The 25488-nt window shown below is 38.3% G+C and overlaps 1 protein-coding gene across 4 annotated transcripts in view; it reads left to right on the forward strand.

The window, feature by feature from the left end:
- The window catches only part of IMMP2L (inner mitochondrial membrane peptidase subunit 2), a 706765-nt gene that overhangs the window by 177808 nt on the left and 503469 nt on the right, over positions 1-25488 (forward strand). The window lies entirely within an intron of this gene.

Raw genomic sequence — 25488 nt, forward strand, 5'->3', positions numbered from 1 at the left:
GGTTGAGAGCTCACTGGCCCATTTTGGAATCGAACCGGCAGCGTTTGGAGTTAGGAGCGCGGAGCTCTAACCGCCTGAGCCATCAGGCCGGCCCTAAAGATAACATTTTAAAAATGGTCCCTTTTTATATGTTTTTTGAGTCTTTCAAATTTTCTAGTATTAACAGGTGTTATTTTAAAAGTAAAATACGTGTCTATCTATATTTAAAAAGCTCACAATTAACTCAAAGAATAGATATTTATAATAATGTATATAAATTATTTTGTGACTAAAATCTCAGATTATCTTTTTTTCTGTGTATTAAACTATTGTTGGATTTCATGCTAGTATAATAAAATAATATTCACTAAATATTGCATTCGCTATGGGATGGCATTTGCAAAACTCATAAATTTAGAGAACAGTTATGTCAGTGAATTGAAATTAATGAAATGACATCCCACACAGGCACCCTAATTTGCACATTGATTTCAGTTAATGTTTTTATGGATGTAACAGACTTATCTTAGTCATATTTGATAAAAAAGAAAAAAAGAGGTTGTGCAGCAACCAGATGTTAAGCAGTTGTTCTAGCACATTCAGAGTATTCCAAAAAGCATCCTTGATGTGTTACTTGAGGTTTTGGCACTTTGAGTTTTGGTTCGTTTACCTTTTATTGCTTTGTTAAAAAATAAAAATAAATTAGTAAATAGGGAGATAGTTGTTGATATTGAATATTTATTTTTAACTATTGAAATTTATTTTTCTCTTTTGAATTGGACTTTTTCATTTAAAGAAATTACATTTAAATTAAAAATTATATTACACATGACCTTAAATGGATTGTGTTATTGGGATCCTGCTCTTAAAAATATTCATTGCCTTGCTTTCTTCCTCCCTTTCTTCCTTCCTTCCTTCCTTCCTTCTTTCCTTCCTTCCTTTCTTTCTCCCTCCCTCCCTCCCTCCCTCCTTTCCTTCTTCTGTTCCTTCCTGCTTTCGTCACCCCCAGTGGCTTTCTTTTTCCGTTGGCTTGCCTCAACTGAATTTAAGGAACCTCTTATGAATTATGGTCTGTAGGTGGTTTTACCTTTTTTCTAGGTATTTCCTCAATAGCAGTCTCTCTATTGTGGTCAATTTTGCTAAATGAAATTTTATATTATCCATGTTTTCAAATTTATTTGTGTGCACAAGAGACTTTTCTTCTATCTTAGTCTTTGTTTCATCTCTCTTGCTCTCATTTGTTGATTATTTCTCACTTGTTATTTCTTATTATTATGTTTTGGGGCTTCTATTTACCTTACTTCCCACCCCAGTTTTTAAAGATTCAGTTGACCAGTAGTTTGTCTATTTTGTTGACTGTTTCAAAGAACCAGCTTTTGATTTATTAATTCTAGTTTTTTTGTTTTTATTGCTTCCTTCTGCTTTTGTTTTACTTTGATCTTTTTTTAGCTTTTTGAATTGAATATTGAAATCACATTTTTTCTTTTAAAAAAATTATGTAAGTATTTAATGCTATGGAGTCTTCTGAGAAGTTCTTTTGTTGTGACTATAAATATTAGTTAATAGTTTGTTTTTAAAATTTAATGTGTAAAGGTCTTTTTTCCTTTTACATTATTATTAGTTTTTTTCTTTTTTTGGTTTTTTGGTTGTTGCATTGTGATCTGAGAATGCTATTAGTGTACTTGTATAGAAGTATTAGTAGACCATAATACAGGATTGTATTAATTTCCTAATATTAGTCTATTTCTAATTTTTGGAGTCAGTTTCTGCTGCTACCCAGACTTCTTTTTTGGCATTTGAAGATTTATCCCCCTTAGTTTCAAATTTGGCTATATAACTCCAAATTCTTTTGTTATACTTTCTGCCTCAGCATTTAATTGATTTGGAGCAGAAAGTGGCTGATGATTCCATCTGCACAATCTGTTATAATATTATGCTGAAGTTATGCTTGTGTTTTGTTCAGTTTCAGGGTATCTTTATGATGTGAATTAAAATTCTGCATCTAAGCAGTCATGGGGTCACTTTGACCTCAATAAATATTTATTGAGAATCTATTATCTGTCACATACTATTCCAGTGGATCAGGCATAAAAGAATTTCTGGGACAGCCTTTTATTCATTAGTAATTGCTCAGTAGATATCTAGTCCTAAAGGTGTGTGTCTGTATCCAGGACTAATTACGCAGGCAGAAGTTGTTATCTTACATTCCTACAGGGATATCTCTTGGCATTGTTTTCTCTCACAGAAATTATAAAGGTTCAAAAATGAAAGAAAGTGCTTGAAGTACTGTGAGTGAGGTATACGGCTTATTATACTCTGGGTTTTAACATACTTTAGGTTTTAACATAGGTATTTTAGGTTTAAGGATTTGTATCATGACAGCTCAGGGTATTTTAAGGTCAGTTACTCGGTCACCAAGGCAAATATGAAAGTAAAATTGTAGAAGTTTTTACAGAAGCTTTGAAAAAGCAGGCTGAAATTTTCTATACAAATCTCTATATAGTGTTAACACCTTTTAATTAAATAAACTACTATTCATAGTGTGTCCCTTCACTCTTGGACTTTGAAGAGTGAGTCTGTTAAGAGAATACTTAAATTGAAACCTCATTCAAGTGTTTATATTCAAGGATTTCTGAATTTAGGGACTTGGGGCATATTTGCATAGAACTCCAATCTTTGGATTTAGGACTACAGTGTTTTTAAGGACTTATTTTTTTATCACTCTCAGGATGTATTGCAAACACCTGAGAAGCTCAACTTCAAAGATAACTAATTTAAGGGGAAAAAAAAGATTTTTGTAGTTTGTTTTCCCAGTTGAGAATATTTGCATTTAATTTAAGACATTGAGTACATTTTCTCAAATCAGAGATCTGAGCAGTTGTGAGCTTCTAAGGAGCACTTGGAATGGATGGAAAACATTCTTTATAATTACTGTCATCCATTTAATCAGCGTGAAATGATTAAATCATGTAAGGAAGCAGGATTTTGATTAAAATCCTCTTCTTTCAATAAAGGTTGTAATCTGTGGACACAGCCTGTTGGGTGCTGACAAACTCTCAGAATGGACAGGTGCTCCATTTGGTACGAAGGGGAGGCAAACGAGGGAAGCTGGGTCGAAAGGCCAGCAGGACTGTAACTTCTCGATCAGTAAACCTCTGGATTCACGAGGAGTGTCCTGGGATTCCTGGCTCTTGGTTATTGTTTATTCTGGGAGGGGGCAGACCTGGAGAATAGCATATCACAGTTCATACACATTTTGGTGGCCATGTTTTCTTGAAGGCAGAATGGACTTGTGTGCCATCTCATCCCCACTCGTGGTCATATATTCTTTTATAGAGCAGATATTTCTCAAAAGTTTCATGTGTTCCAAGTTCATGGCACCATGAAAGGCATGGATAAGGTCGCTTCTTCTTAAGGGCTGGTCTTTGGGACAATCAGATATATCAAATTGGTGTATTGTGAGAAACTTGGTAGCTCACTGATGACATTCTCTCTTACTCTGTTTCTTCCACCTCCTACCCCAATGCATTCCCACCAGCTCACCAGGCAATGAGTCCTGCTTGAGTTGGCCATACTGTGAATGTTTTACTGTTCTGGAAATACCATTTGGGACATACTGAAGAAGTCTCTACTGTGTATGTGATGTGTAACATATTGGGGTAGAAGGACGTTCCTCTTGTGTAGAGCCTGGCGTTTTGTGCTCAGGAGGACTTTCCCTGTGGTTTCTAAGCCATAAAACGCCAGGGGCATGACTTGATGGTGCTAAACAGTTAGTTCTCTGGACGCTGTGAGGGTGAAAATGTCTCTTGGCACGTTGCCGAGTGTGACGCGATCACAAACGATTCCTCTGTCACCAAGTCCTGCAGGTGGAAGCTTGCCCTCGGCCTCGTCCCTGCACCCGTAATCTGGTTGCTTCTCCTCCGACTCTCAGATCCTAGAGTGGTCTGACGTTAAGCCACATGGTGATTTCCTGACTACCATGATGGTGTGATAGGACTATTACCTTCTTCTGTGATTACAACGTGTGGACTACTTTTAAGATAATGGTAACAAAGATCGTCCATGCCCATGGCTGACCTCTGGCTGATTAGCGGGCTAATCTTACAGTTACTCGGTGATATCTGTCTGTTACCGAATCTTGTGAAGAATAGACAATATATTTGCTCATTAATTGGTTTGGAAGTGCTGTTATTTCCACACGTGAAAGATAAATAACACCAGCTGTTTAATAGTCCTAATTTAGCAACTACAATAGTTTTAAAAGAAACCATTAATGAAGAAATCTTTCCGAATTATGCCGTAGTTATTTAGTCTTGAAGTGGCTTGGAAAGGTATTGTCTTAGAAATGCACTGCCTTCCAAGTTTGCCTGTAGTAGAGCTAGAAAGCCCACTTCTGGTTTCATCGGAGCCACACGAGTGCTTTGCAGTGAATTTCTCTAGTCCTTTTGGTCATGTCGGGGTCTGCTGGAGGCTGCACCTGATCGGAGCCTTAGTCATGGCTGTGATAACTTCAGGGGTAAAAGCTTCTAGTGGGGAGTGGCTATCCACCTCTCTCCTTGCCGGCTTCCTTCGGCATCTGTATGTACCTGCTGTCTGCTACCACCAGGCTCCGTCCCCGACCCTTGCACTCGATGGCGAACTACGCGGACAGTTGAGATTCTCAGAGGCCCTTTCCTTGCACCTGTGGCCTCCTTCACTCATTCATTTTTAGATTCTGGCCTTAATTGGAGAACATAATTGCAAAATCCTAAGCCAATGTAGTTTCTCCTTCTCCAGTCCTCCATGGCTTGCATAAGTGTAGCATTTAAAGAATACATTATAAATAAATGTTTATATTCCATTAATATTTATTGAACATACTTGTTGAATTTTATAATTTTTAAAATTTCCAAATTTAAGAGTTAAATAAAATCCCGTACACTTACTCTTTGTTAAGAATGTTTGCCTTTAATTTTTAGACCTTTGAATATTTTATTGTGAGGTTATTCCTGTCTCTGATTCATTATTATTATTATGTCCTCAAAATGCTGAATATCTAGGGACTAGATAGATATTCAGTGATAAATTGAGTGATAAACCTCAATTTCCAGGGACTCATGGAATTTCTTTGCCTCTACGATATTGGATCTTAACATAGAAATCTTGCATTGAGCCCGGTGACATTCGGCTTGGCTAAATCTTTGTTTCTACACTGGGTCTGAATAAGGACGCATTGGCTTTAGAGTCTTCATTTATCTGTAGATCAGAGTGACTTCAGGTGTGGTTAAACTCTATATTATAGGTATCTCTTAGATGAAATGAGGGAGGCTGGAGGAGAACTTGACTCTTCCACGGCCGCTGAACCTCTCAGAGCCACGTTTCATGCCTGTGTAGAGGAGCTCATAACACCCCTCTCAGCGGGGTTGTGGTGAGAATCGAAGGCGATAATGTATGTGAGGTCCTTTAGAAATGCCCCTTAATAATTGCTGTACATATGAGAATGTACTTTTTCTTACTCGAACATGTAAATGTATGAGACAATACATACTATCAGATACACTCATTCATTTCTTTATTTTCCCTTTCTTCCATCTACTTTTAAAACAAAAGTGCTTATTTTCACTACTCATTCGTGAAGGAATGTGTGTTAAATTGAAGTCCCTGGTAGCTTGAGATTTCTGAGCCGTAGCCCTTCACACTGGAGTCCTAAAGAATAATAATAAGGACCACTACTAGCGTGGTATAATTTTATTCGCTGCTGAAGAGTTTGCAGTTTTCCTTTTTTCCCTATCTGTGTAGTCCTCCCTAAATGATACATTTAGATCACAACGAATTTTATTTTCTTAGCTCTTACCACAGTGAAATATATACTGTTTTTCAGCCACTGTAAGTGACATACCTTCTTTTTGTCAATGCATCTTCCACTTAGGGTGGCTGGCTTGTTCTTTGAATACATCCAACACTGTCCTCTCTTTAGGTCTCTTCTGCCTTTGCTTAGTCCATGTTCCCGCTTGCAATGCTTTTCCCCTCGTAAGATACTTTCCTACCTTTATTGCCTGGTGTAGTCCTATCTCATCCATGAAGTCTGTCCAGACCACTGGAGCCAGAGGGGTTGTTCTGTTCCTTATAATCTTACGTAATGATTATCTCTAACATTCATCTTTCTATTAGTTGAGAGATTGGGAAGCCTTTTTTTCCCCCTTCTGAAAGACTTTTTTTTTCTCCTGAAAGGTTTCTCCTGAAATCTTTTCTTATGTGTTATTTCCCCAATTTGACTTAGTGTCGTTTATCACGGTGGCCTAAATGGCAGTGAAGAAGGTGCCAGTGTGATTGATTTAGATTAAACGGGCTGGGGCGGCATGACTTTGGGGGAGTAAACTACATTGTACACAAAAATAAGCTGACAGCATCCCCCACCCCTGGAAATAGGCATGTAAATTTTTAAGAAATCCAAAAGCCTCAGAAATAGTTGTAAAAATTGAAGTCATTTCTTTTTAGAAATGCATTATTTCCAGAATCCCACTGAAAAAAATTAAAATTGATCTTTGTTATTGGAAATGAAAAGCAGTATTTGTGTGTGAGTGATGACAATGGTGAAAGGGCTAGTTTATTAAAAAAGAATTGTTAGAGATTGGGTCGCCCTGGTCAGAGTGGAGGAGAGGGCATATCTTGTCTTTTACCTTTTCCACTTCATCTTTCAGGGACTGTCTTTCTTTTCATCACCTCTTTTTCCTTCCCTTCTTTAAGCATTTATCGCTTGTTTGTTGTGTGCCAGTTCTGTGCTGTGTGCAGTGAAGACAAGCATGGATAATAATTGTTTCTGCCATCAAGGGTCTCAGAGGCTCCTGGAGGAGTCAGATACATTTTTAGCAAAATATCCTGAGTACTGTAATACAGTAGAAGCATGATGGTAAGAAAACACCCGTGTTCTATTTCCTCTCACCTGCCAAGGCTTGTTCCCTATTTCTCGCCCTGTTCTTTGGACCTCCCTCTGCCCAACTTTCCAAATTTCCCACAGAATTTAGTAGAAATTTTGTGAAAAACTATTGATGGCAATTGAAGAGGGCCTCTTTTTGGTTGGCTATATGAAATGGACTGTGATATCATCACAAATGATTACCTTTTATTATGATAGAAAAAAGTCAGTGTTAGTCTGGGGGAGGGTGACCTTAGAAACGATGAGAACCGATCCTTAATTTTTCTGTGGGTAGGATTATCCATTATGCTTTAAAAATATTTTCCTCTTAGTTTGCTTTCGGCAATTTCTGTTTCTTCTGGTTAATCCGTATAAGGAAATGTGACCGAGTTTAAATGATAACCTAAACAGAACATTATTGAGGTAGATTTTCTGTAAGACAATTATAAAAAACTATACAAATAAAAAATAGACTATAATCTTTTCAATTACATTCCATAGGTCTCCATCTTTTGTTTAGAAAAATCTACAGGATAATTTTATTTGCTTAATCTCAGTCAAGAAATATGGTGATTTAAGTGGACATTGAAAGCATATTAATAGTTTTCAGTCCGGGCTTAACTGCCAGATTGATTGGAAGCTGGGGAGCTTACATGTGGAAGGAGGGGAGAGCCAGCCTTTGCCTAGACTATGACGACAGGACTAGGGGGATTGGGTCAGTTTGTTGCACTTTTAGTTCTGTTCTTTCTCACTCAAATAGCTTTCTAACTGATCTGCCATCCCCCCAGCCTTCCCCACTTTAATCAGTCCTCCACTCCCGGCAGTTATCTTTCTAGAATGCGAATCTGATCTCACAAGCTACTGCAGAAAGCCCTGGAACATCAGATGATCAGCTGTAGGACAGAGATAGCATCGTCCTTTGCTCACATAACCTTTCCAGCTTTTTCTGTAGTTTAACCCCCTCCCCACCTCTCACTTGCTGTCTTCCAGCTGTTTAACATCCTGCCACTTTCCCATGTGTTATCATGTCTGCACACACTGTTTTCATGGAACTCCTTTTTCCTGTGATCTGGCTGAACTCTAATTTTCTCCCAACAGACACCTGTTTTGCTGAAGCCTTCTGTAGCTCTTCCTGCCGGTCCTGGTTCCCTTGCGTCTGTACCGGGCACCCTCACCTAGTTCTTAATGATTAAATTGTATTTTGTTTCTTTCCTCTGAATCTATTTTCCAACTAGAGTAAGAACTCCTGCAGTTGATTTTACACGTGTAACTCCAGCATTTGACACAATATCAGGTACAATAAACACGGTAGATTCTTACTGAATATTAAGAAAGCTAAGATTCGATTGAAAAACGGCATTTTGAGTGCTTCTGTGATATTTGGTTTTCTTTACAGTTCTTATTGATACCACGTAACTTTGTAAATGGTCAAGAAAGTATGAAACTGATGTGACATTGGCGTCTGGTTTGGTGCCAGTCAGTGCTGTCGTCTCTGAGCCCCACACCTGCCCGTCTCCACTCAACTGCCCATACACACCTGCGAACTGCGTAGGCCGGACGCCCCTGCCAGCACATTTTCTGTTAGGCTCAGGGGAGGAAGGCCATGGTGGAAGAGTGGAAGGTGGGGGAAAAGAGGAAGCTGTTTGTTTCCCTTTATGGGAACGTGCACTTCAGCCCACAGCAAGAGTAGGGGCGACTGAGGGTGACTGCAGCTGGCTTGGGGTTCAGCAGCCCTGGGGGTGGTCTCAGGAGCATCGCCACCTGGTCTGTCTGAGCAGGGGCAGAGCAGTACCAGGGGTCACTGTGGCCTTGTGTCTAGGGGCTCAGCAGCGGTTGGAGGCATGTGGGCTGCAGCCCAGCGTGGTAGTGCCCTGGCTTTGATTTGCCACCGTGTCTTTGTTTTACGTCTCCACTTATGCCCCCTCTCCCTTTTAGTCTTCAAACGCCTTCCACATTTGTATAATTAATTTCCTGTCTTAACTTTCTTATGCTTGAAATAGGTAGAGTAGCTTTGGCTTTCCTGAGTGGACCATAACCAGGAGTGGTCTCAGACACCAGATTACAGAGATGAGGATTTGGGATGGGTTATCTGAGATGACTGAGTCTGAACCCGGTAGGATCCACTGCCCGTGGAAAACTGCCCTGGAGGGCAGGCGCAGCTTAGTTACTTCAACTGCCAGCTTTCTTATTGCAAAGGCAGCGTTCACTCAGGTCAAAGCTTTGGGGAATCAAAGGGGCGTTGTAATCGACTGTGACGGTGAGAATGGTGACTGTTAAGACGCTCAGGTGGGTCGGCTGGTTCTGACCGCATAGAAGGATTTTAGAGAGCAGATGCTGAGTTCAGCTCAAGGTGGTCAGAGAAACAGAGAGCCCGTGATGGCCCCCAAGATTGTCCTGTCGTTTATTGTTGCAGTGCTGGTGCAGCTGAAAATCTGACCCCAAATTTGACCCTGAGAAATGGAGAATAACAGTTTAAGTCGAGTTCACAATCTTCCAAGCTTCCTTATGTGAAAGATAAGAACTTATTGGACAAACATGGAATCATGAGAATTGCAATGAATAGGCTCATGTGAATTCTGATGCGTGTGAGAACTTTGAAGCTCACTTTTCTCTGCCTGATTTGCAAGTCCCTGTATGCTGTACCCGGGAAACAGCTCCTCCTCCTGCCTCTGACGAGATTTACTTTCTCCGTCTTGAAGACCCTGTAATGGCCTTGACCTTGCTAAGGGAAAAAATGTAGGGAGCTAGGCATGTTGGAGAGGACGTAGCATGTGTGATCCACACATACTTCCCTCACTGTGACATTTGGGAGTGCGTTGGTGAAAGGAACACTAATATCCTGGAGAAATTCTCCGGTGGCTGTGTTCTGATGGCCTTGGAATGTGGTGTTAGGTGAGACTGGTGAAATGGGCTCTCATTTCAATGGCATCACGGAAACCTGGAGTGACCAGCAGAGTGTCTAGGTGTTACTGCCAGAGGCAAGGTAGGTACAGGTACTATAGTGGTCAGAAGAGCCAGGGTGACAATCAGGATCTTGTGACCCCAATGTTGTCATCATTGGTGGTGGCTAAATAATCACTGAAGTACAGCCTTTGGGGGTACGGTAACATTTTGGATGTGTGAGCAGATACCTGATTTCATTCCCCACCACAGACATCGTGGTGGCCTGTCACTGAGTGTCTAGACCTGAGCCCGTTCACAAGCCCAGAGCCCTTAGCTGCAGAGGGAGAACTTGGTCCCTTTGGTGTAAGCCATTGCAATTGCTACAAGTCTGTACTGAAAGCCCTGCCTCTAAGTTCTCCCCTGTGGGATCTCAGGCATTTACCAGAGTGACTGTACATGCTGGAAGGGGAAGCTCTCAGCTCTTCTAAGTATTACTGAGTAAGGCTCTTCGTTGACGATGATCATTTCGGGGACCCAACTCAGTCCCTTTGCTGTTGGTCACACTGAGACCTTCTGGCGACCAGATGATGAATCCCCTCCCTCCGTCCTTCCCTCCCTGGCGCTCACCTCGCTGTCTGTGTATCTACCTTTCACCGTCCTCCCAGTTCTTGAATGCTTACTTTGCTGAAATGCTTGCTGATTACTGCTTCCATGAACTACTTGAGAAATTCAAGAATAGCGGTTTTATCCCGTTCTCGTTTTACTGACCTTCCCAGCTCATGCAAAAGGAGAATGGGCCTTGAACACGATGACGTTTTACCGTAAATTTCATCAGGTTGCAATTTCAACTGCACCTACTGTTCCAGATGTGATCTTTTCACTAGAGCCAATCATCCTGCTGTCTGATAATTGGCACTCAGCCATTGATTTTGCAAATCCTTCCCCCCCGATTATGAGTCAGCCAGGATTACAAGAATATGCTGCCATTCACCTGGCAGAGAAAGCAGTAAACTTTACTGTAGGACGATGTAAAATCTGTCTATCCTAATCTAGTACATCTTGAAGTTATTTTTGGAATGTCTAAGTAAGGACAAACAGTTTTATACTTCTCTCCCATTATTAGTGTACAATTTTGTACTAAAGGACATTTCTTAGAACCAATAATGGGTGGAAAAAGAAGGTGTTAATTAGTGCTTAAAGCAATATTTATTTGATTGGCTTCAGCTAGGATGATTTTTCTCCCAGAATTAAAAAAAAAAAAAAAAAAAGCAAAATGAAACAAAACCAAAATTCTAATGCAAAACGTAATGTTAAGCTCCAGAATTTCTCATCTTCTTACCTTTCCCTCACCTTACTTTTAGATTAAAATCAGAGGTGCTGATGGTTTTTGGTGCCATGGACTCTTTTGCAGTCTGGTGAAGTCTTGTGGATCCAGAATGCTTTTAGATTGTATAGGATTCTAAAGGAAATCAATTCAATTGAAACACAGTTATCAAAATCTTCACTATAGTAACATTTGTATAATAATGATAAGATGTAGCATTATTTCTAGTAAGTACAGTAATTTTGGAGTTAGTGATGAGTAACAGTGTTTTATAGTATCTGTGGTTACTGTTGGTAACAGGTACTGTTAATACTGCCATTTATTGTCTGCATTCTTAATTGAGGGAAATTTAAACATTGAGTTAGATGTTAATGAAAATAAACACTTAACCTCTTTTCCATTTAAATAGATGGGCCGTCCCCTGCTGAATTCTCTACTGAGCCCTTTGGTAGATGAGGGGTACATGTACCCCACTTAAAAAGCCTCTGCTCTAAATACATTTATTAATAGAACACAATCACCCTGGAAAATGAATATGTATTGTCTTTTAAACATATTTGCTTAACCATATATTTTACCATAATGTTTTATTTACTTAATGTGGAAATAAAATCTTCTAACATAATGGAAAGCGGAGACTAAGTGAGTCTGTGTGAATAAGTATGAATTCCTTGGTCAACGAGATACCACATACTAAATTAACTCTTCTAATATACTAAATGGTTCCTCATAGACCTTTCGGTATAAAATTATTTTGAACACACACTGTTTTCTTCCATTTTGTTAACTGGTTCAAGCTCATTTCCTTGTAATGTTCAACTAGACTGGCTGCATAACATTGAACATTTTTGTTTATTTCCAAAAGATTGAGTTTCTGTAATAAACTTCACTAATTGCCCCATGTAAAATTCTTACTAGAGTATTTACAAATGTATTATTTGTTGTACATTTGTCAGCTCACTCAAATAAAACTGCAAATAATGAAAACAATTGCATTTTTCCACCTCACTATAGCTACAAAATAATCTCTGCAGTTTTCCATAATCTCTGCAGTTTTTCTTTCTTCTCCACAATTTCAGCCTCAAATTATGACCATTTCACTAGCATTTGAAAAATTATTACGTTTATTGGATTATTTGCAGGTGGGGCTCTATGCTTTAGTCTACAAATCAGTGGTTAATTTAATGATGCACTAGTTTATATTTAGCAAAATGAAGTATAACAAGCTCAGCTGAAAAAAAATGATTCTTGTTTTAACCAGTATCTTCACACAGCTGTTTAAATACCATATTGTACTTGGTTTTTTTTTCCCCTCTTTCCTTATTTAAGATGGCACATGGTACTTGTGTAATCTTTGCTTATTTTAAGCTGGCAAAAAAGAATGGTTCTCAGCAGATTGGAGGCAGTTTGCAAAACTAAAGGATATTCTTATGAATTCAGGCCAAGATAAATTATTATTGAGGAATACATCTTTTTCTCCCCAAAGTTTCTTGAGGTTTTTTTCCTTATAATGTTCTGTTTCAAAGTTTATGACAGAGATACCTTTTTTTCATTCATTCCGTGTAATTTTCATTCTTTTCTATGATGATACCATTAAAGTGAGGTCAGGACAAGTCAGCTGTTTTACCATTCTAGCAGTTCACTCTTTGTGTTATCAATTTTATAATATTTTTCGGCCTGGAAAAGATTGTGGCTCTTTGTATACAGATGTAAATGCTGACCCAAAACATAACATTGAGATGGAAAGTTTAATTTTCCATAAGTGTTTTTTCACACTCCCCACTGTTATATCACCAATAAGATTCAGTTTCCTTTCCTTTTGCTCTCGTACCAAATAAAACTCTTCAGATTTCATTATTTTAGTTGCCCTTATACATTTATTTAACTTCCATATTTCCACGAAACATAATGTAATATTTTCAGATGGTATCGTTTTGTCACATACCTCTATGAAATAGGACCTGGGCTATGTCTGGATCTTATATCAGCTTTCTAGTGTGGAGCTCATTCCTGTGTATTTGCTGATGTAAGCATATTATCTGGTGAGGCAATGAGCACAGCTGAGATTGGAAAGACAAGGAATAGAGATGCAGGAATTAGTTATACCTTAAAAGACTGAATTGAATACACTGATGTCATTGTTCTACTTTGTCAAACAACTCAATCTGCATCTATTTCCTGAAACGTAGAGTTGCTGAAAATGTTCAATTATAGTCTATGTAGTTATTCTGTAGCTATTATATTTTTGTATTATATGTAGTTATTATATAGTGTATATAGCTATGATATTTTTGTCTTCTTAGTAGACTTAAATCTAACAACTAGAAGTACTGTTCCAGGAACTATGATACCAATAAAAGTTGTACTACTCTGGGTTTTCTAAGGAAGTTAGAAATGCAATGAGAACATAAAGAAAATGGTTATAAGAAAAAATTCCCTTCAAAGAATAAAGGTAAGCTTTGTAAATTATGAGTATGGTTAAACATGTGGGAAGCTTAGAAACTTGGAAATTATTTTAATAAATTAATAAACAATATATGTATAATTATTTTATAATTATTAAGTTTTCATGCATAAACTTTGTATATTGTATATGGTATGTATAATTTTGGGAAATATTACTCTGGGAACTTCTGTATTTGACTTGCTGTGAGACAGATAATCATAGATTTTCTAGTTATATTTTTGTAATAGAATATTGCATATATGACCATGTTTTACATAAAGTTCAGGACTAAAATACCTGGTTGAAATGAGAAGATCATGGAACTAAAAAGCAAGACTCAGTGAGTTGAAAGTCATGGTAATGCTTTTAAAATAAGAATTTACAAAATAGTAACATTTATGATATAACCCTCAGCCAAATAAGCAATGTTTAAAAAAATTAAAATCCTTAAATTATGAGGTATATCAGTAAAAGACTTCTTAGGGTTAAAAAATTAAATTGAGGTATTAAATTTTTGTAGCATAACTGAAGGTCATGTATATACGCATATGTTTATTCCCTTTTCTTTCAGTTTTCCATTTTATGCATATGTGGGAAATGGAGTGAAATAGTAAACTAAGAACTAAATGAAAAAACATGTATTGAAAAAAAAAGTTCTTACAATTAAGCAGTTCTTTAAACATTAAACATCTGAGCTCTTTAATAATAAGCAATCGATTCTGTAAGCATACATTTTAAAAGTATAATGCAAATACACACTCATAATCAACATCGTTTTCCCTTCCATCTCACTACGTGTCGCGGCCCGTGATCCTGTTAACTTATTTGTTTTCACTGGTTCAGACCAAAATTGGTAGAATAACTGTCAAGATCAAGATCTTAATCATGGTGACCTGAAATAAAATGAAATCATCACAAGGATGGATGGACACACACATACACACACACACACGCGCGCGCACACACACACACACAAGTGCATGCGCACATGCACATTTTAATTCAGAGAAGAGGTTACTGCCTGGGCTGCTATAACGATGGGCTCAACATCCATATGTGTGTTTGTTGTTTAGGGCATAGCTCAAAGAAGTAGTCTGATGTTTTGAAGTTCCACTTAACGGTGAAAATCACGTAGCAACAGGGTGACAGGCTCTCTCTGGTGTGGCTTTTTCTTTCTAGATGCTGTGCTGAGATTGTAGATTCTGATCTTACTAAGCCACCTTGAAACTAGTAATAAACTTTGGCCATATTTTGTGCTTAGTCCAATTCCCAAAAGTTCACATCAAAATCCCTCTACACAGCTGAGAAGAATTGGTTCTGTTTGTCAAGTGCAATAAAAAGCATAAGTGCTAGATGTCAGATGTCATTGCATCCAGTAAACATTTGTTGGTGGCCTATTATGTTCCAGACACTCTGCTAGGAATACAAAGATGAATAACCCTTGGTTTTGCCTCATGGAGTGAACACAGTGGGGGAAACCCACAGGCATGAGTTCTCGCAGACACACACACACACACACACACACACACACACACACACTGCACAGGGTGCAGTCCTGGGTTTTGAAGAATTTGTAGAAGTTCAGCACATGGAAGAGAGGGACAGGGGCTCTGGGTGGCATCATATGAACAGTGGGGAGAAACATGAACACATTGCCAGTGGAAGAGTCACGCCATTTTGTGAACACACATTCAGTAAAGATGGAGTCATATGATTGACTCTGAAATTGCCGCTGAAAGTTCTAGATACATTGTCATAACCGTGCTTCAGTCCCTGTGCTTGCATGGCTACAGAGATGGACGAGGTGCCTTGCCTGCCTCCTCCCACCTCACTGTTGCACGGGGAGGCAGATAATACAAAACGATCCGTGTTCAGTGTGGTTAAGTGCTGAGATAATGTCCCGAACAAAGAGCTGTGGGAACTTTGTAGGTCGTCACCTGTTGGAAATTTGCTTCTCTCAGTGGATAGTTTGGATGTCTTTTTTCTTTTGGAAATCAACTTTGTTGAGGTAAAATTAAATAAAATACAATGCACTCTTTTAAAAAAGAGGTGAAAGACATGTAGGGATATTTTTTCCTGATGAAGAATGAAGGATATAATCTTATTCTTTATAAGAAAAAGGTTTGAATTTTTAAGGCCCAAATTTGGCTTCCTGGATTCAGATTTTTAAAGCATGAAAAATTGGCCTGTATTTCCAAAACAGGTCATTGCTTTGAGATGGTTTGGGGGCATCAAATTGAGAAGGTGTATTTCATGGAAATAGTGATTTCTGAATGAAGCTTTTGACAGAGAGGGGACAAAGAGAAACAGCTCTATCTTTTATGCTAGTTTTAAAACACAGAGGAATGGGAAAATATTTTTAAAAGATACACCAATTCTGAAAATACATTAGTTTTAAGACTATCAAGGGCCTCAACAATAATAAACACCTAAAAGTTTTTCTAATTACTCTGTTGGGCTAAAGATTAAATGTATTGTTTATCTATTATGTGCCTTTTTATGTATGCGATTCCAGGCATTGAGTTACACCCTAAAGACTGGTTATGCCACATTATTTTCTCAGCAGAGCTTGTCATTACAGCATCTCAGGAACCTGTTTTCTGAAGTAAAAAAATAATATACATATCCCAGTGTTCATCAATGCGATCTACAATAGAAAAATGAAAAGTCTATAAATATTTCTTAAAATTTGTTGATAATGATACCAAATAAAAAAGGTCAGGTACATGCTAGAATTTTTTTAAAATATATTTTTTCTGATTAATAAGATTGGACAGGTGCACGTTGGAAAATTTTGAAAAACAGAATAAAAGGAAGAAGAAAATGAAAAAATAGTCATTACACATATTTAATCGAAGTCATTTTTGTTTAAATAAAGATATTAAAATAATCCCTAAAATTTGGGATATTTTATTTTACATGTCATAATGTTTGTATATATGTGTGCATGAAATTGGTGATAGTTTTGGAAGTTACCTACCATCTTCTCCCTTGCCCTATTCCTTCTCCCACTTTTCCTACAAAGCGGCTTCACCTGATTCTCCACCACTTTTTGTGTGAAACAAGGCAGGTGGTGACCAAAGGAGTGGATACTTCATCCAGGGCAGTGACAGTCTCACAGGGTGCCTGTTGTTTCGAGGACCAAATTCTAGAATTTGGTTACCAGCTTGGCAGGTTCTGAAAGTCGATTCTTCAGTATCTCAAAATTTGTCAGTTTTTCTGGGGTAGACCCACCAAACAAATTCATCAACACACATCATATGATATTACTGCTGTGTAAATCAATGTGCTGATTTATTCATTTGCCATTCCAGTTTAGCCCTAGGAAAGGGTTTCTTTCCAAGCCCTGAAGCCAGCCAATCATACCAAGTGTCACACTGCTGCCGTTCTAAGTTGCTGCCAAAATGCCAATGCTTTTCCGATAACCTGGCTCTCTCTCTTGCTCCATTTATCATACTCTTCTCTGATTTTTTTTTTTCCATTCCTAATTTCGGACTCTTCCGAACCCTTGCAACCCTCTGAAGACCCCATTTCATAGTAAAACAAAAGAAAACGACCTTCCAAAGTAAAACAAATTTTTTTCTATATTCTTATTCTTGCCAATAGGTTCTCTTATTCTACTTCCTGTCACAACTGAAATCTGAAATCTGGAGCCACTGTTCTCAAAAGAAGACCTCTCTCTCTTAGATAGTCACACTTCCAAATTCTTATTTCTGGGGCTTTCCGTTTATAGGTGTCATGTTGACAATTTTTCTTTGAGCACATTGTTTTTTATTTTCCTTAAATCATGCTTTTTAAAGTAACGTGTGTCATCTGATTTTTGGATATTGATTTGCAGATAGTTTAAGCTACTGTTTGAACACACACACACACAAAACAACACTTTGATGAATAAAATATACATATCTCTACATAAAATATATATTTATACACATATGTGTATATATAAATGAGTGTGTGTGTGTGTGTATATATATACTATATGTATATATGGGATGTGTATATATATATATATATATATATATATATATATGATCATGATATTTCTGCAAATGGCTGAACATTACATTTTGACTCTTCCCAATTCATTCTTAGGATGTTAACTTCATTTCCATTTGTGGCACAATATTTACTGTTGTTCTTTTTCTCCACCCTACCACCACTTTTGCTGCTTTGGAAGAAGCTATCTCCATAAATACTGTGACATTTATTTTCTGTAAAAGCTTTAGCTGCTCATTTCAGTTGGACATTGATTTCTCATCATATGACAGAAATGGCAATGTTAGCATTTCAGGAGAATTTCTCTTCTGTTAACAATATCTTCATCCACATAATTAGTTTAATTCATGATAATAATCCAAACAAGCTTTGACCATTACATCCTTTTAGGCAGCAGAGTTTCCCAGAGGCCATTCTTCATTTTTGAATAACTAGTTTCTTCAATTCATTTTAGTGTATGAAGTTAATAGTATATGGGAATTCATTTTCTTTCTGACGCAATAAACTTTCCACTAATATACGAGATTACCTTCTGTGTATTTTTCTTTTCTCATAGAATTGACTCTTAGAGTAGCCAATAGAGTATTTGACTCTTTTCAGACGAAAGCTCTATTGGGGGTTTGTGGTTTTAATAGTTGTTCCCTTAACTCTGTTCCTTCCATCACACCTTTTTCTTTTTACTGCCCAGGAAATGATAAGGTCGCTCCTAAAAGCATTTGTGAAATCCCGGAAGAACTCTAGTAAAGGGGCTGAGATTGATTTTTGTGTTTCCTTTTTAAAAAATGTTCATAGAAATTGGAGAAGTCCGTATCTTTGGGAAGCTTCATATTAAAAACTGTCTACTCAGTTCTGAAAAATTGCCTTGTTATGCCATTATTATTTCTGACAAATGGATCAGGTGTAGTTCCAAAGAGCAAGAGAATCAACCATAAATTATTTCTTCCCCAAATTAGAAGGGAACCTCACAGAATAAAATACAAGATATCCTAACTTTGCATAGTTGTGATCATAGAATTGAAATCCCAAAGCACTTTCCTACAGATAAATATATGTGTTGCAGAAATAAATAACTGAGATTGGCTGCTTCTAAACAGTGAGTATATGTAAGTACATAAAAAATTTGCTTTATGTGACTGAGCTTCTTAATTTATTCAGCCAAAGATTCATTGCTTTGATTTTTAAGGGATTTTCTTTTGAGGGAAGGACTGAGGAGTCACTCATACTTTAAGAGTTGCTAATATTTACTAGTTGATATGTTGATGAAATTATCTGTAAGTAGTAGATGTTTTAATTTGTCACATTGCTATAGTCGTCTTAGATGAAAAAAAATGAAGCACTTTGAGGACACTTAGTAGAGAAGAACAAGGCAATCAAAGGTGGAAATCTTAGAAATACATTTGGGCTTTTAAAAGTGTGTGTCTTACATATCTGTGTAGCTTCAAGTTTCCAAATGTTATTTATACAAAACCACCTTTTGCTTTATAAAACCTCAAGGCTGGGGGCAAAGAAAGCAGTATTGTGAGCTATTTTAAGGCGAGAAGGATACAATTAACGTTTGAGAAGCAAATTTAGTGAATGCTGTATTTGGGGTTCAGGTCACTGGAGGCGAGTCTAAAGCTTGGAATGTTGCGGGCCTAGTAATTACCCTACAAATGAGTCCCATTGAGAAAACTTTCCTTAAAATCTATTCTGTGTCATACCCTTTCCTGATACAGCACTGTTTTTCTTTGAGACTGAAACTAGAAGTAATCAAATAAAGATGCTAAGTGATAAAGGTCTTAGCAGTTGTCACGTTCTCCATCAGAGAAGCCAAAGAGAAAGAAAGAAAATGTTCTGTACTACTTTCTCACGTGATGGCTAAGCACACACTAACAGCCTGGGCCTGAATTGTTGCTCTTACACTTAGTCAGATGCATAACTTTGGTTAGGTATTTAAACTGTGCCTCCGTTGTTCTCTCTTATAAACTCAGGATGGTAATATTAGAGTTATTGTAAGGACTGAGTGAGCGTATGTCCGACCGTGTGTGTGTGTGGAGAGAGAGAAGTATTTCTTAAGAGTGCTATGTATAGGTATTGGTTGTTTTTGGTATTACTGTAGTTGTGATTGTTTATACCAGACTTCATAAATGGAGACTACATTTATTCAGCAGATATTAATGAGGCTGTCTGTCCTTTGTGCCACGCACGACTCTAGGTGCTGGGCATGCAATGCTGTACACGGCTGATAAGAATCCTAGTCTTACAGAACTAATTTTTTGGTTTGGGAAGTCCAGGGAGAAAATTCAACATGTAAATACATGGTAGAAATATCAGGGCTAGCTCCTCTGTGGAGGAATAATGGGATAGATTATGTAGCACAGGAAGGCTTTCTAAGGGAGGTGACATTTAAGTTGACAGCGATGACAAAACCAAGCTTGAGAAGAGCTGGGGCAAGAGCATCCCCGTGAGGGGTTTCTCAGATGTGCTCAGGGAATAAGAGGAAGACTGGTGATGCTCGTGGGTGTGGGTGTTCGTGCCTGGGTGTGGGTACCACCTGAGAACCCGGATGGAATCTGGTTTTGTAGGGCTCTGAGAGCCTGAACAATGAATTAGGGTACCACTGTGAGTGTCAGGGAGCCCTGGGAAGGTTTTCAAGCAGCACCCTGGAGTGACCTAATCCACATTTAGAAAACTATTTTGATTAAGGTGTACAGTAATGAAGACCATGTGATACCGGTAGAGGATTAGACACACAGATCAGAGGCACAGCATATGGGAAGAAACAGACCTATACAGATATGCCCAATGGTATTGCCAATGGTACAAAGGCAAATTAAAAGAAAAAGGATAAGGATTTCAACAAATAGTGTTGGAACAGTTGGACATTCACAGGTGATATAATGCGCCTTCACCTAAACCTCATACCTTATACAAAAATTAGCTCAAAAAGAATCATTGACTTAAATGTAAGACATAAAAGCGTAAAACTTTTAGGAAAAAAAACTAAACAGGATAAAATCTTCAGAACCTAGGGCCAGTCAGAGTTCTTTTACTTGACATCAAAAACACACTCCGTAGAAACAGTGATAAATTTGACCTCATTTGTCCTGTTAAAGACCCATGTTAAGTGAATGAATAGGTAAGCTACAGACTGGGAGAAAATATTTGCAAACCACACATCGGACAAAAAGTTAGTATCTAAAATATGTAAGTAACTCTCAAAATTTAAGTACAAAAAGCAAACGATCCAGTTAGAAAATAGGCAAAAGACATGAAGAAACATTTCACCAAAGAGGACGTACAGATGGCAAATAAGCACACGAAAAGGTATTCAACATCATTAACCATTAGAAAAAAGTAAATTAAAACCAAAAATAAGTTACTGCCACACGTCTATCAGAATGACTAAAATAAGAAAGTAACAACACCAAATGCTGGTGAGGATGTGAAAATTGGATCACTCACACATTGCTGGTGGAAATGTAAAATGGTGCAGCCACTCTGGAAAAAATGTGGCGGATGCTTTTATCTTTAAACATGCAATTACCATACGACCTAGCAAGGTCACTCTTAGGCTTTTGTCCCGGGGAAGCAACTTACCTTCACACAAAACCTGTGCATGAATGTTCACAGCAGCTTTATGGGTAATCACCCCAAACTGGAAATATCCAGATGCTCTTGAAAGGGGAATTGTTAAAGAGTGACACACATGTGCCGTGGAATCCTACTCAGGAATAAAAAGGAAAGACACATGAGACAACTGGCTGAGTCTCCAGGGGATTATTCAGAATGAAAGACACTGATCACCAAAGGTGACGTAGGAATGATTCCATGTAGAAAACATTCTTGAAATGACAAAATTATGACATGGAGGACATTAACGGTTGCCGGGGGTCAGGATGGGGGCTTGGGGGTGGCAGGAGGCAGGAGGTGGTTGTGTCTGTGAGAGGACAGCAGGAGGTGATGGAATTGTTCTGTCTTACCTGTGTCATTGTCAAGATCCCGGCTGTCATTTGTACTATAGTTTTGCAAGATGTCACCACTCGGAGAAACTGGATAGAGGGTATGTGGCATCTGTCTGTATTATTTCTTCCAATTGCATATAAATCTACAATTATCTCAAAATTTAATTAAAGAGAAAAAAGCCCACTATTTTGGCTGATCGTAGAGAATGTATGGCCGGCAGCCCTAGTTACTCTGATGTTACTGGTCGGGAGTGAGGTGTGTGTCCTGTATTTTGAGAGAAGACCTTCAGGGGGTTCTACGAAGCAGACAGCACAGAGAGCTCTGCAAAGCTGCAGGCAAATCCCTCTGGACTTGAAGCGCAGGATGGTACCCGTACCTTCTTTAGGTTGTGACACTGGTTCCAGGCGTCCGACTTTGCAAGTCTGTAGCCTGGTCCCAGAGGACCAGTGTCACTTCCTCGCTTGAGAGTGTTTGAGGTATCTATAGATCTATAAATGTCTTAATATTTTCCCCTTCAAAGTCAGTTTTACTCCAATGTTCTTTCCACGGTCTAGCCAGCCTTTATTTCAGACACCTCATGAAGTAATTCCTTACTTGTATTATAGTTACTGAAATTTTGTCAGCAAGGATGCCGCCACGGCTAATGCAGGCTTGCCGATGGCTGTCCATCCTTTGGTTCCTCCTTCTCTTTACGGGCCCAGGCTGGCCAACAAAATCCTGTGTGTACACAGAACACGTGCATATCTTTATGCGTGGTAGCGGCAGGAATCTATTTTAAAAAATCCTGATACGTAATTCATGTACGGGATTCCGTTTTTGAGTGCACGCTGCTTTTGATCAGAAACCGCAGTAAACTGGTACCTTATGAATAAATTTAATACTATTTTCCCTGAGATCTGCTTTCTTCCTGTCCTTTTAAAGTAGAGAAGCGCATGTCTCTTTTCCCTCTGCTTCAGCTACACTTTTAAAATTATTCTGGGAAATCTCCACTGGTAATAGGTTTGTATTTGTTCCCGAAAATGCCCAACTCTTGTGTGATTGTCTAACGACCAGTTAATTCTGTGCTGCATTTTGAAGGTTATTTCTCTGATGGAGGGTTCAGCAGAACACCTGGCGCATAGCAGCCATTCAGTGATTTTTATTGACTAAGATGAACAGCTAGTTAGGGCTCATTGCTGTGTACCAGCACTGTGGCCAGTCCCATCTTTATGTAGCTTTCGGTTTTGTGGTGAGATCCATAAATAACGAAAACCAACCCAGACTTGTGATCATGATGTCCCATTTAGTCACAGGATGGAAACTCTAAAATTTACTTGGTGCACGTGTGTGTGCACGTGTGTATGTGTGTGTGTGCGGTTTTAACAGCACACTAGTCTGTTGCCCTCTGCCCTTGCCTTTGTCCCAGTGCAGTCATTTTACAACTCTTATTTATGGTACTGGTAATTCAGGACACATGGTGAAGTTTCTAGGCTGTTCCTTGAATCCAGTATGGTCGAGACAGTTTGGCATTTTGACGGCACTTTTTTCCCTTTATGACCTCAAGTTCACAGAATTCGTTTGCTCAAGGCAGACTCGCATCACTGATCAGTGTACAGCCCCTCTTTTATTTTATTTGAGTGTATTCCTTGTTTTTCTCCTGTCTGCATTCCTCTCCCTCCATTAAGTATCGATGTAAAGTATTAAGGCATGTCCCTACAATCTGTTCTCCATCAGCTGCGTTAGCTACCTATATGTGTACCCTTGGAAAAGGATTATGCTGTTTGTTTTATTTACTCAGTGTTTAACAAGCAGCTCTGTAGACCTTTTCACATTCCAGAGACTATTCTAAGCTTTTACCAGCATTCCGTTTTTTATTCCTCCCAACAGCCCTGTGGAATTAGGTGCTCTTATCCCTCTTGTCACACAAAGGGTGAGCAGCTTGCCTGCGGGTACGTAACTCAGGTGTGGAGACAGCACTTCAACTTGAGCGGTCTGGCTCTGGAGTCCACACCTTTAGCCGCTACAGCAAGCTACCTCTCTACAAATACCAAGGTATTGTGTACAAATCTCAGGTGGTGCTTTCCCTCCTTTCCCTGTTGCCATGTGTATATCGAATTCATGACCTCTTATTGCTACTTGATATTCTATGATAAGCACATACCGCATTTTACAAACATCAACTTTATTAAGGTACTATATGCGTAAAATAAACTTATTTTACGTATTTAGTTTACCAAGTTTTGATAAATGTATACATTCCTATAAACAACATCAAAGTCAGTATACTGGAGGTGCCAAAACATGTATACACATGACTTGTATTCATGACTTGTATTCATCTTTTGTTATGGGTGCATATTGAGTATTACGATTTTTTTTAAATTAAAGTTTATTGGGGTGACAATTGTTAGTAAAGCTACATAGATTTCAGGTGTACAATTCTGTATTACATCATCTATAAATTCCATTGTGTGTTCACCACCCAGAATCAGTTCTCCTTCCATCACCATATACTTGATCCCCTTTACCCTCATCTCCTATCCCCCACACCCCTTACCCTCTGGTAACCACTGAACTATTGTCTGTGTCTATGAGTTTTTGTTTCTCATTGGTTTGTCTTGTTCTTTTGTTGTTTTTGGTTTATATGCCATATATCAGTGAAATCATATGGTTCTCTGCTTTCTCTGTCTTACTGATTTCGCTTAGCATTACAATCTCAAGATCCATCCATGTTGTCACAAATGGTCCTATTTCATCTTTTCTTACCGCCGAAGATTATTACAATTTTAATACAGTTTTTTTTCCTTTCTTAAAATGTGTGCACATTTTTTTGGCACCCTCTGTACAGAACATTTCCTTCACCAAGATATACCCTGGTGCACTTTCCCACTCAGTCCTACCCCTGGCCCAAGAAACCATCGATCTTTCTGTCACAATGGATTAGTTTTTCCTCTACTAGACTTTTTATAAATGGAATCGTACTATATGTACTCTTTTATTCTGGTTTCTTTTGATCAGCATGTTTTTGAGATCCATTTATACTGGGGCTTGTCTCAGTAGTTCACTTCTTTTTATTATGATTCAGTTTTCATTGACTAGATGTACCATAATTTGTTTATCCCTCATCTGTTGATGGACATTGGCGTTGTTCACAGTTTTGGGCTGGGATGACTAAAGCTGGTAGGAATATTTATGCACAAGTCTTTGTATCGGCGTGTTTTTATTTCTCGTGAGTAAACACCTAAGAATGGACTTCTTGGGTTTTATGATAAGTATATATTTAATATTATTAAAAACTGGCGAAATGTTTTACAAAGTGGTTGTCACTTTCACCAGTAATAGATAAGAATTCGAGTTCTCATACATTCTTTTATTATCTGTCTTTTTCCCCCTTAGCTTTTTATTTTGAAATATAGAGTTGTAGTTACCAAAATCATATAAGGGATTCCTTTGTACCTGTCACCAATTTCCCACCAATGGTAACATCTTGCATAACTTTAGTGCAATGTCAAAACCAGTAAGTGGGCCTGGGTACAATCCACAGCATTTATTCAGATTTCACTAGCTTTACATACACTCAATTTTTTGTACAAGGGTGTATCATTCTGCGCAGTTTTGTCACAGGCGTGGATTCAAGTCACCACCACTGCAGTCGAGATGCAGTACTACCCGTCAGCACACAGGTTCGTCATGCTGGCTCGTTACAGTCACACTCATCCCTCTTTCCTCCTTTCCCCCACCTCTTTCTGCTCCCTCCCTTTGTGAAACCCTGGAAACAACTAATCTGTTCTCCATCTTTCTAGTTTTATCATTTCAAGAATGTTGTATAAATAGAATCATACAGTATATAACCTCTTGAGATTGGCTTTTTTTCCCTTAGATAAAGCCTTTAACATCCATCCAACATGTTGTTTGCATGTATCAATAGTTCTTTCCCTTTCATTGCTGAGTAATACGGATGTTGCAGTTAGTTTAACCATTTGCCCATTGAAAGACATTTGAATTGTTTCTATTTTTTTGCCTATTTCAAAAACAGTT

This window comes from Rhinolophus ferrumequinum, chromosome 20, assembly GCF_004115265.2.
Source record: "Rhinolophus ferrumequinum isolate MPI-CBG mRhiFer1 chromosome 20, mRhiFer1_v1.p, whole genome shotgun sequence".
Taxonomy (NCBI): domain Eukaryota; kingdom Metazoa; phylum Chordata; class Mammalia; order Chiroptera; family Rhinolophidae; genus Rhinolophus; species Rhinolophus ferrumequinum.